General features: G+C 16.9%; 1 long non-coding RNA gene across 1 annotated transcript in view; it reads left to right on the plus strand.

Moving 5' to 3' along the window:
- The first annotated feature begins 1,015 nt into the window (after positions 1-1,015).
- LOC143304551 (uncharacterized) overlaps positions 1,016-12,239 on the plus strand; it is an 85,276-nt gene continuing 74,052 nt past the window's right edge. The window contains exon 1 of the long non-coding RNA XR_013061211.1: positions 1,016-1,339. This is a non-coding gene — a long non-coding RNA (uncharacterized LOC143304551). The remainder of the gene's footprint in view (positions 1,340-12,239) is intronic.

The raw sequence follows: 12,239 nt of genomic DNA on the forward strand, positions 1-12,239 counted from the left end.
ATGATCTTGTCCTTTCTTTGCAATGCTATATCTAGTGTCCTTAAATGTTCCATATCTTTTCATTTACTTATACTCTCATCTTATTCTTCTGGTCTGAAAGTATAACTGTTACAGCTTTCAATGGTGTTTTATATATATATATATATATATATATATATATATATATATATATATACACACACACACTCATATATATATATATTTATTTAAATATAATTAATTTATATTAAATTATTTTTTCTTTATTAAAATTTTAATTAATAATTAATCTTTCTATTGTAAATAAAATATTTTTATTTAAACTAAAATTTTTTAATAAAATTTATATATATATATATATTTATATTCATATTTATATATTTTTTATCCTATATTTATCTATTTTTTATTCTAATTTAAAACTTATTAACAATATTATTATATATATTTTATTTATAAAAAATTTAATTTTAATTAAAATTTTATTCTCTCCGTTTATTACGCCCCAAGGCTTACTGTAGGCCGTGTTCCTAACCGTCGCAAACAGATCGTCTTACATGACCGTCGAGATGTACACAAAGTAGCGATAAACGCATAGTTGTCGTCAAGCAGCGAGTTCCAGAAACATCTATTCGCCTTCGGTGCGTTATTTTATCCGCATAAAGAAAGAAGCTGGTATACGTGATCATAGGCGCGAACGGTGGCGTGATCCGAGCGTAGTGGGGGTCGTATCTCAGAGAAGACAAAGGACAAAATGGGGAAGGGCAGTCAGTGGCAAATGAGAATTCAAACGGGATGCATCGAAAGGTTCAGACGAATAAAATCAAAGTCGCTTAGTCTAACGAGTACATCGAGAAATATCATAAAATCGGGTCAAATTACTGTAACAAACTAATTTTATCATCGTTAAATCATTTGTGACGTATTCATTATAACTTTAAATATCGTTAAATATACACGTTTATATTAACCGTGTTAATTCAAAGTTAAAATCATTTGAACTATCTCTGTTATTCTAAACGAAACAGGGGAACGACTAATTCGCGGCGTCGATTATCATAATCGTAGCAAAAATTTACGTCTCCCGCTCACACGTTTCCCTCGCGATCGCGTCTCTACGCGAACGGTCGTTCTCGATTTGGTCCTTCGAGCCGGATCACGAGCATTGGACGATCAAGTGAACAGAGATACAGCAGTAAATCATACAGTGCCACATGATCACATCATCATCAGCATCGCAGCAACCGTTAGCGGCGAACCTCGCGCCAACAACTAGAGGGTCAACTTCCGCAAGGAAATGTCTTGCACGTCAAATCGGACACACACGGTGACGAGCAACGTTTCAATTCGCGACAACAAGGTATGTTCGTTCATTGTATTTTCTTTACAATCCGCTATAACATTTTTTTCATCTTTATTTTTACACTGCGATTTAAGGCAAGAAAAATGATTGAAAGTTTCTTTTGTTCTTGTTTCAAATCATTTTTCCTTCTTAAAAAGGATTTTAAGAAAGATGAAAAATATATTTTTCTCAAAGTATGATAGCGTTTGTGATAGATCATGTATGATCTTGTCCTTTCTTTGCAATGCTATATCTAGTGTCCTTAAATGTTCCATATCTTTTCATTTACTTATACTCTCATCTTATTCTTCTGGTCTGAAAGTATAACTGTTACAGCTTTTAATGGTGTTTTGTTTTTATCTCTTGAATATGAGGTGGAATGGTGTAATAGGTACTGAAGTACACTAGGTGATATTTAACCAATAATGTGTATTAAACAGATAACAACAACTGACAATTTGCAAATAACATCGGCTGATTCTTAACGATTATTATACTTACTTGATTAGGAAAACAAATAATTGAATATCCATATACAAATTTAAATATATTATTGACATCATTATATTTTATATATTTAATTTTATCATTTTTTATAAATAATATTTGAGATATATTATTAAAAAAAAATAATTAGTTAATGAACTTGAATAAGTATATGACTTGAAATCATATTATAGAAATAAAATTTTCCATTAACTTTAAATAAACAATTATCTAATTATAAATTAAAATTTAATTATATAATTAAATTATTATAATTATTAAACATAAATAATTTATTTAAATTCTAAATTTAATGCACTAATTTGCTAATATAATCAAAATTATTAATTAAAGTTAATAATATAATTTAATTAAAAATTATAGTCCTTTCGTACAAATAATTTATTTATTTTTATAGATAGAAACCAATCTGACTCACGTCGATTTGAACTCAAATCATGTAAGATTTTAAAAGTCGAACAGACTTAATTATTAAACTTCTGCATTTAAAATTTATCTTAATTCAACATCGAGGTCGCAATCATCTTTATTAATATGATCTTTAAAAAGATATTACGCTGTTATCCCTAAGGTAATTTATTCTTTTAATTTATAATACAAGATCATTAATTATTCTTTAATTGAGGTTTATATGTAAAATAAAGTTTTATAAATTTACTAATCCTCCCAATTAAATATTTATATTTAAAAAATTTAAAATCTAATATATATATAGATATAAAATGCTATAGGGTCTTATCGTCCCATAAATATATTTTAGCATTTTTACTAAAAATTTAAATTAATTATATATATATATGAGACAGTATATATCTCATTAATTCTTTCATTCTAGTTTTTAATTAAAAAACAATTGATTATGCTACCTTTGTACAGTCAATTATACTGCAGCCATTAAATAATTAAATCATTGGGCAGATAGACTTAAAATTAAAATCAATAAGCCATGTTTTTGATAAACAGGTGAATATATTTAATTTGCCTAATTCCTTATATATATATATATTTCAAAATTTATTAAAAAATAAAAATTTTAAACATAAAATATTACTAATATAATCATTATACTTAATTTAAATAAATTATAAATTATTTTTTTTAATAAATATATATTATTCAATTTTATATAAATTTCTTAAATTTTTAAAATAAAATCTTTAAATTATTAAGTATTTATTAATAAAAATTATTACTAAATCAATATAATTATAATATAAATTTTTAAATAATAATAATAATAATTTAATTATATATTTAAATTTATAGATTATCCTATAAATTTTTTATATAAAAATAAAAAAAATTATAAAATAAATTTTTTATATTTTTTATATATAAATTAAATTCATTAAAAAAAAACTAGATATAAAAAAATCGATTAACATTTAATTTCTAAATATATATTATAATTTTTTATTCAACAAAAACATAATTATATATTTAACTCTTTTTCTTTCGAGAATAATAAAATTATTAAATTATATTAATTAACCCTGATACAAAAGGTACAAAATTTATTTTACTTAATTAATTCTTTAAAATTTCATTCACATTACTAAATCTATAAATCATTATATTATTTCATAAATTATTACTTTAACAATTATTTATTATACAACTTTACAAAAATATAATTTAATAAATTTTAAACTAAAATATTAAATTTATTATTTAAAAAAAATTCAATTTAAATAATTTTCATTAAAAACGAAATATTATAAAAACTAATTTTTTATCTAAAAACATTTTCCAATATTTTTACTATGTTACGACTTATTCCACAAATGAAATTGACGGGCAATTTGTACACTTTTCAAAACTATTTTCAAATTAATTAATTTATTAATTTTACTTTTGAATCCTCTTTCAAATTAATATTAAAATATAATTATTAAAAAATTAAATTTATTATAACTCATAAATTCTTAAATATACTACATTTTGATTTGAATTAAAATTTTGTATTAAATTTTTATTAAAATTAATTTTATATAATAATATACAACAATACATAAACATCTACTTAAGTTTATCTTATCGTGGATTATCAAATTAAACTACAAGTTTCTCTAATAAGAATGAAAAGCCGCCATATAATTTAATTTTAATGATTCAACATTTAATAATAAATCTAATATTATTTTATATAATAGGGTATCTAATCCTAGTTTATTATTTTATCTTATTATTTTTATAAATATAAAATTTAATTTTATTATAAATTAAATTTCACCTAAAATATATAATTTCTATTAAATAAAATATATTTAAATATTTATTTATATAAACATAAATTAATAAAATTAACTTACAATTTTAGTTTAACCGCTATTGCTGGCACTAAATTAATCATTATTTATTTTCTTTTCTAAATTTAACTTTCATTAATTATTTAAATTTAATTATTAAAATATAATAAATATTTAATTAAATTATTATTTATTAATACAAAAATATAATTAATTTAAAAATCATTATAAAATTTATTTTATATTATTAATATTATTAATTCTATTAAAATCAAAATTTAATATGCAAACTACATTAAATATAATTTTTTTAAAAAATTTGATTTTACTATATTTATATATATATATATGTTTATATTTATATATTATTTAATTATTTATATTATTTTTAATTTTATTTTATTATTTTTTTTATAAAATTTTAAATAATAATTAATCTTTTTATTGTAAATAAAATATTTTAATTTAAACTAAAATTTTTTAATTAATATTTTTTAATTTATAAATATAAATTTTAATTTTTATTAAAAATTTATTTTTTATTTTTTTTATATTTTCTATTCAATCCAAAATTAATCAATGATGCTATTATAAATATTCTATTTATAAAAATTTTAACTATAAATATATATATATATATATATATATATACACACACACAAATATTATACATATATTCATATTCATTTTAACACTATAGATTAGTATCTATCGTATAAATTTAATTTCTCAAAAATTTAATTTTTTATATTTTCTTTTCAATCCAAAGCTAATCAATGATGCTATTATAAATATTCTATTTATAAAAATTTTATCTATAAATATAAACATAATACTCATATTCATTTTAACACTATAGATTAGTATCTATCGTATAAATTTAATTTCTCAAAAATTTAATTTTTTATATTTTCTTTTCAATCCAAAGTTAATCAATGATGCTATTATAAATATTCTATTTATAAAAATTTTAGCTATAAATATATATATATACACACAAATATTATACATATATTATTTACTCATATTCATTTTAACACTATAGATTAGTATCTATCGTATAAATTTAATTTCTCAAAAATTTAATTTTTTATATTTTCTTTTCAATCCAAAGCTAATCAATGATGCTATTATAAATATTCTATTTATAAAAATTTTAGTTACAAATATATATATATACACACACAAATATTATACATATATTATTTACTCATATTCATTTTAACACTATAGATTAGTATCTATCGTATAAATTTAATTTCTCAAAAATTTAATTTTTTATATTTTCTTTTCAATCCAAAGCTAATCAATGATGCTATTATGAATATTCTATTTATAAAAATTTTAGCTATAAATATATATATATATACACACACAAATATTATACATATATTATTTACTCATATTCATTTTAACACTATAGATTAGTATCTATCGTGTAAATTTAATTTCTCAAAAATTTAATTTTTTATATTTTCTTTTCAATCCAAAGCTAATCAATGATGCTATCATAAATATTCTATTTATAAAAATTTTAGCTATAAATATATATATATACACACACACAAATATTATACATATATTATTTACTCATATTCATTTTAACACTATAGATTAGTATTTATCGTATAAATTTAATTTCTCAAAAATTTAATTTTTTATATTTTCTATTCAATCCAAATCTATATATTTATCTATATATTATATAATATCTATACCTCGACGATACTCAGATTATCCTGATTCTTACTATTGTTGAAATTTAATTTCATCAATTGGAGCAATAATTTCAATAAATAGAATATTATTTTTTATTTTTATTATTTTTGAAAGATTAATTTCAAAACGATTAATTATATTTAAATTTCATCAATCTTCTCTAGAATGATTAAATAACTATCCTCCTTTAGATCACTCAATTATTGAAATTCCTTTAATTACAAATAATAAAATCAAAAATATTTTTAATAAATAAAGTTTATAAATTTAAAAATAAATAATTTATTTAATATATTAAAATTATTAATATGGCAGATTAGTGCTTTGAATTTAATATTCAATAATAAAGATTTTTATCTTTTATTAATAAACTAATTTAATATAATTATAATTATGAATTTCAAATTCAAATAAATTTTAATTATTAAAAATTTCTACATGAAATATAATAACATTCCAAGATTCAAATTCTTTTTATTCTGATAATTTAATTTCATTTCATAATTTAATTATAATAATAATAATAATAATTATTTCTATATCAACATTTTTTATTATAGATTTTATATATAATAACTTTTTAAATTTAACTTTATTAAAAAATCATACAATTGAAATTATTTGAACTTTAACTCCTATAATTATTTTAATAATTATTTGTTTTCCATCCTTAAAAATTTTATATTATATTGATGAAATTATAAATCCTTATTTTTCTATTAAAGCTATTGGCCATGAATGATATTGATCTTGTGAATATCCAGAATTTAATAATTAAGAATTTGATTCATATATATTAAATTATGAACTAATAAATCAATTTCGATTATTATAAACTGATAATCGATTAATTATTCCATTTAAAATTTCCATACGAATAATTATTTCTTCATTAGATGTTATTCATTCATGAACTATTCCATCATTAGGAATTAAAGTAGATGCTATTCCTGGTCGAATTAATCAATTAAATTTATTTTGTATTCGTCCAGGAATTTATTTTGGACAATGCTCTGAAATTTGTGGAATAAATCATAGATTTATACCTATTATATTAGAAAGAACTTCTTATGCATTATTTATAAATTGAATTAAAAATAAAATTTGAAAAATTAGTTAATTTAAATAACATTATATTGTCATTCTAAAATTAATATTTTATTATTATTTTTCTATCATTAGAAGTCAGAAATAAAGAATTGATCTTTTAAATCAATTATAGTAATTAAAATTTACTTCTAATGAATACCACAAATAATACCTATTAATTGATTAGTTATCTTTATAATATGTTTATTTACTATTATAATTTTAATAAATTCATTTTTATTATATATTATCATAAAAAATATTTATAATATAAATAATAATAATAATAATAATAATAATTTAATTAAAAAATGAAAATGATTATGATAAACAATTTATGTGAAATATTTGATCCTTCAATTAATAATTATATTCAATTAAATTGAATTTTTATAATTTTACCAATTATTTTATTTCCAAATTCATATTGATTAATTCCTTCGCGAATTTTAATAATTTTTAAATTATTTATTGAATATTTATTTAATGAATTTAAAATAATTATAACTAATAAATATTCGATAAATATTTTTTCATTCTTAAGAATTATAATTTATATTATAATATTAAATTTATTTAGATTAATTCCTTATACCTTTACATCAACAAGACATTTAATATTTAATCTATCAATAGCATTATCTTTATGATTAAGATTTTTAATTTACTCAATTATTAATTTTCCTATAAAAACTTTAAGACATTTAGTACCATTAAATTCTTCAAAATTTTTAATAAATTTTATAGTAATTATTGAACTTATTAGACTTTTTATTCGCCCTTGAACATTATCAATTCGTCTTTCAGCAAATTTAATTTCAAGACATCTTATTCTTATTTTACTAAGAAATTTTATAATAAACTTCATTATTTTATCACCAATAACTTTAATAATTCAAAACATATTATTAATTTTAGAAATTTCAATAGCTTTTATTCAAGCTTATGTATTCTCAATTCTATTAACATTATATTTTTCTGAATCAAATTAATGAAAAAAAATTTTCCTTTTCATATAGTTACTATTAGACCATGACCAATTATTGTTTCTTTAAATACTATAAATTTATTACTAAGAACAATTTTATGAATTTACTTAAATAATTTATTAATTATAATTTTTAATTTATTAATTTTGATTTTATCAACAATAATATGATTCCGAGATATCATCCGAGAAAGAACATTTCAAGGAATACATTCTTTTTATATTTTATCAATAATAAAATTTAGAATAATTATATTTATTATTTCTGAATTATTCTTTTTTATTTCATTTTTTTGAACATTTTTTCATAATTCAATCTCTCCTTCAATTGAAATTAATTTTATATGACCACCAAAAATAATTAAATTTTTTAATCCATTTGAAATCCCTTTATTAAACTCAATTATTTTAATTATATCAGGATTTTCAGTTACATTAAGACATTATAATATATTAAATAATAAATTTAAATCAAGAATCAAAATATTATCATCAACAATTTTTTAGGATTTTATTTTAACTTTATACAAATTTTTGAATATTATAATTAATTTTTTTGTATTAATGATAGAATTTTTGGATCTATTTTCTTTTTATCAACTGGTTTTCATGGTATTCATGTTCTTATTGGAACATTATTTTTATTATATTCTTTAATACGAATATTAAAAAATCATTTTTCAACAATTCATCACATTAATTTTGAATTTGCTATTTGATACTGACATTTTGTTGATGTAATTTGATTATTTATTTATATATTTTATTATATTATTATAAATTAAATTAACTTTAAATATATAGTATAATAAATTACATTTAATTTCCAATTAAAAAATTTAATATTAAATTAATATATTTAATTTATATAATTTATTATTTATTAATTTTTATAATTTTAATAATTATTTATTTATTAAATAAATTTTTATCAATACATAAAAAATTTAATATAGAAAAAAATCTACCTTATGAATGTGGATTTAATCCTATTACAAAAATAAATATTCCATTTTCATTACCATTTTATTTAATTTCATTAACATTTTTAATTTTTGATGTAGAAATTATTTTATTAATCCCATTAATCTCATATATCAAAACATTAAATTTTTTTATTTATTTATTTTAATAATGTTTTTATTTGTAATATTAATTTTTTCATTAATTATAGAATGATCATGTAATTATTTAAATTGAATATTTTAAATTACTTTAATTAAAATTTTTAATAATATAAGGATTTAAAAATAAATCAATCTTTAAGCCGAAATTAAAAGTAAATTTTACTTCTTATATTAATTTAAATTTATAAAATAAAATAAATTTTAAATTGAAGCCAAATTAGAGGCATTTTATTGTTAATAAAATAATTGAATCTAAAAATTCCAATTTATTAATATATATATATATATATAAATTAAAAAATTTATTAAAAAATACTTAAAACTTAAAATTTTAATTCAATTTATATAGTTTAAATAAAACATTATACTTTCAATATAAAATCATTAATCAATAAAAATTAATTATAAATAGAAATAATTTAATAAAGCTTCTAACTTTAATTTTGATTTAATATATCATTATTTCATAAAAATAACAACAACAATAATAATAATAATAAATTTATAATTATATATATATTATTATTTAAAAATTTAAAAAAATTTCCATAATATTTTCAATATTATGCTCTAATATAAGCTATTTAAATTCTTTAATAATTTTTATTTTTTATTATTATTATTATATTTATTTTTATATATATAAATATAAATATTAAATTAAAACTATAAAAATTAATAAATATAAATACAATAATAATAATAAAGAAATTTTAATTATAAAATTAATTTCTATTAAATCACAAATATATCTTATAATTTTTCCTAAAAATTTTTCTAAAAAACCTTTCTCAAAATAAAATTCATAATAAATTATTTTATTTATCAATTTATTAATAAATAACTTATAAAAAAACTCTATTATAAAAAATCTTTTAAAAAACATTTTTCTTTTTTTTAAAAAATTTATATTAATTATTAATATTGAAAATATTAATCCTAATAAAATCATTTTAAATACAAAATATTTATAAATATAAATTAAATTAATATTTAAATAATAAAAAAAATATTAAAAATAAATTTTCTTAAAATTAATATTATAATTAAAATTATTGACAAAACTATAATTATAACACAATCTTCTCTTAAATATATTAAATTTATTATATAATTATTATTTGTTATTATAAATAATAAACGAAAAGAATAAGATACAGTAAAAATAGTTCCAAAAATTAAATTCATTATTCTAAAAATTCTTTTAATATTCAAAAAATAAAATTCAACAATTAAATCCTTAGAATAAAATCCAACTAAAAATGGAAAACCACATAACATTATTAATGAAAATATTAAAAATATCCTCTTTAAAGGATACACAAAAAATATACCTGAATAAAAACGAAAATTTTGAATACCATTTATGTAATGAATTAATCTTCCTACACATATAAATATTATAGACTTAAAAAATGCATGAATAAATAAATGTAAAAATGTTAGATCTGTTATTCCTAATGAATAAATTCTTATTATAAAACCTAATTGTCTTAATGTTGATAAAGCAACAATTTTTTTAAAATCTATTTCAAAATTAGCCATAATTCCTGAAACCAATATTGATATTCTTGAAATTATTAAAATAAATCTCTTATATTTTAAATCAATTATCATCTCATAATTAATTAGCAAATAAATACCAGCAGTAACTAAAGTAGAAGAATGAACTAATGAAGAAACAGGAGTTGGTGCTATTATCGCAGCTGGTAATCAAATTATAAATATTAATTGAGCTCTTTTTGTAAACACTATTAAAAAAAATATAATTAAAATTAAAAAATTTATTTTGTATAATATTAAATTTCATCTTCCAAAAATTACTATAAAAGAAATAATTATTAATAATCTACAATCCCCTAAGCGATTTAAAATTATAGTCATTATCCAAGAATTTAATGATAAAAAATTTTGATAATAAATAATTAAACAATAAGAAATTAATCCTAACCCATCTCAACCTAATAACAAAGTTAATATATTTGGTCTTAAAATTAAAAAAATTATTGAAATCAAAAATATTAATATTAAATAATAAAATCGATTAATTAAATACTTATTATTCAAATTTATATATCTAACTCTATAAAATAAAATAAATGAACTAATTAATATGACTAAAAATACAAATATCAATAACTTGAATCTAAATATAAAAATTAAATTTATTTTTATAGAATTAATATTAAAAATTAATCATTCAAAAATAAATAATTTATTAATAAATAAAATATAAAAACTAAAAAATATAAAAATAAAACTTATAGCTATTAAAATAATTCCAGAAATAATTATTTTCATTAAATTTAAAATATAAATTTATATATCATTGAAATCACAATTCAATATTTTAATTAAACTATTTAAATAATATAATAATTTAAAAATAAAAATATTTAAAGGTAAAATATGTAATATTAACCTTAAATAATTTATTAAATAACTATTTATTAAATTTATTTTTGAATAAAAAATTTTTCCGTATAGTATAAATCTAAGTAAATAAATTGAATAAATAAATCTCAATAAACAATAAAAAATTAAAAATATGAATAAATATTTACATCAACCAACTAATCTTATTAATAAAAAAATCTCACTAACTATATTTAAAGATAATGGAGCTCCAGAATTATAAATACATATTAAAAATCATATTATTGTTATTGAAGGTATAAAATTAATTATTCCTTTATTAACAAAAATAATTCGTGTCCTAGTTTGGCTGTAAATTATATTTACCAAATAAAATAAGCCCGATGAGACTAAACCGTGAGAAATTATCATGACTAAACCACCAAGAATTCTAATTTTTTTTCCTACTAATAAACCCAAAGATATGATACCTATATGAACTACAGAAGAAAGAGCAATAATTAATTTCATGTCAAACTGAAATAAACATATAAATCTTAAAACAATTATTCCTAAAAAATTAATTATAAACAAATGAAATTTTATGAACTTAAATATTCTTTTAAAAATTAATAAAAAACGCAATATTCCATATCTACCTAATTTTAATATAACTGAAGCTAAAATTATTGATCTAAAAAATGAAGCTTCAACATGAGCTTTAATTAATCAACCATGTAATATATATATAGGAATTTTTACTAAAAATGATGATAATAAATATAAAAAACCGAATTTATCAAATTTTAATAACAAAATTTCTAATATTAAAAAATTAATTCTATCACTAAAATTTATTAATTTGAAAATCAAATATAATATAG

The sequence above is a fragment of the Bombus vancouverensis genome, unplaced genomic scaffold, assembly GCF_051014615.1.
Source record: "Bombus vancouverensis nearcticus unplaced genomic scaffold, iyBomVanc1_principal scaffold0039, whole genome shotgun sequence".
NCBI classification, from domain to species: Eukaryota; Metazoa; Arthropoda; class Insecta; order Hymenoptera; family Apidae; genus Bombus; species Bombus vancouverensis.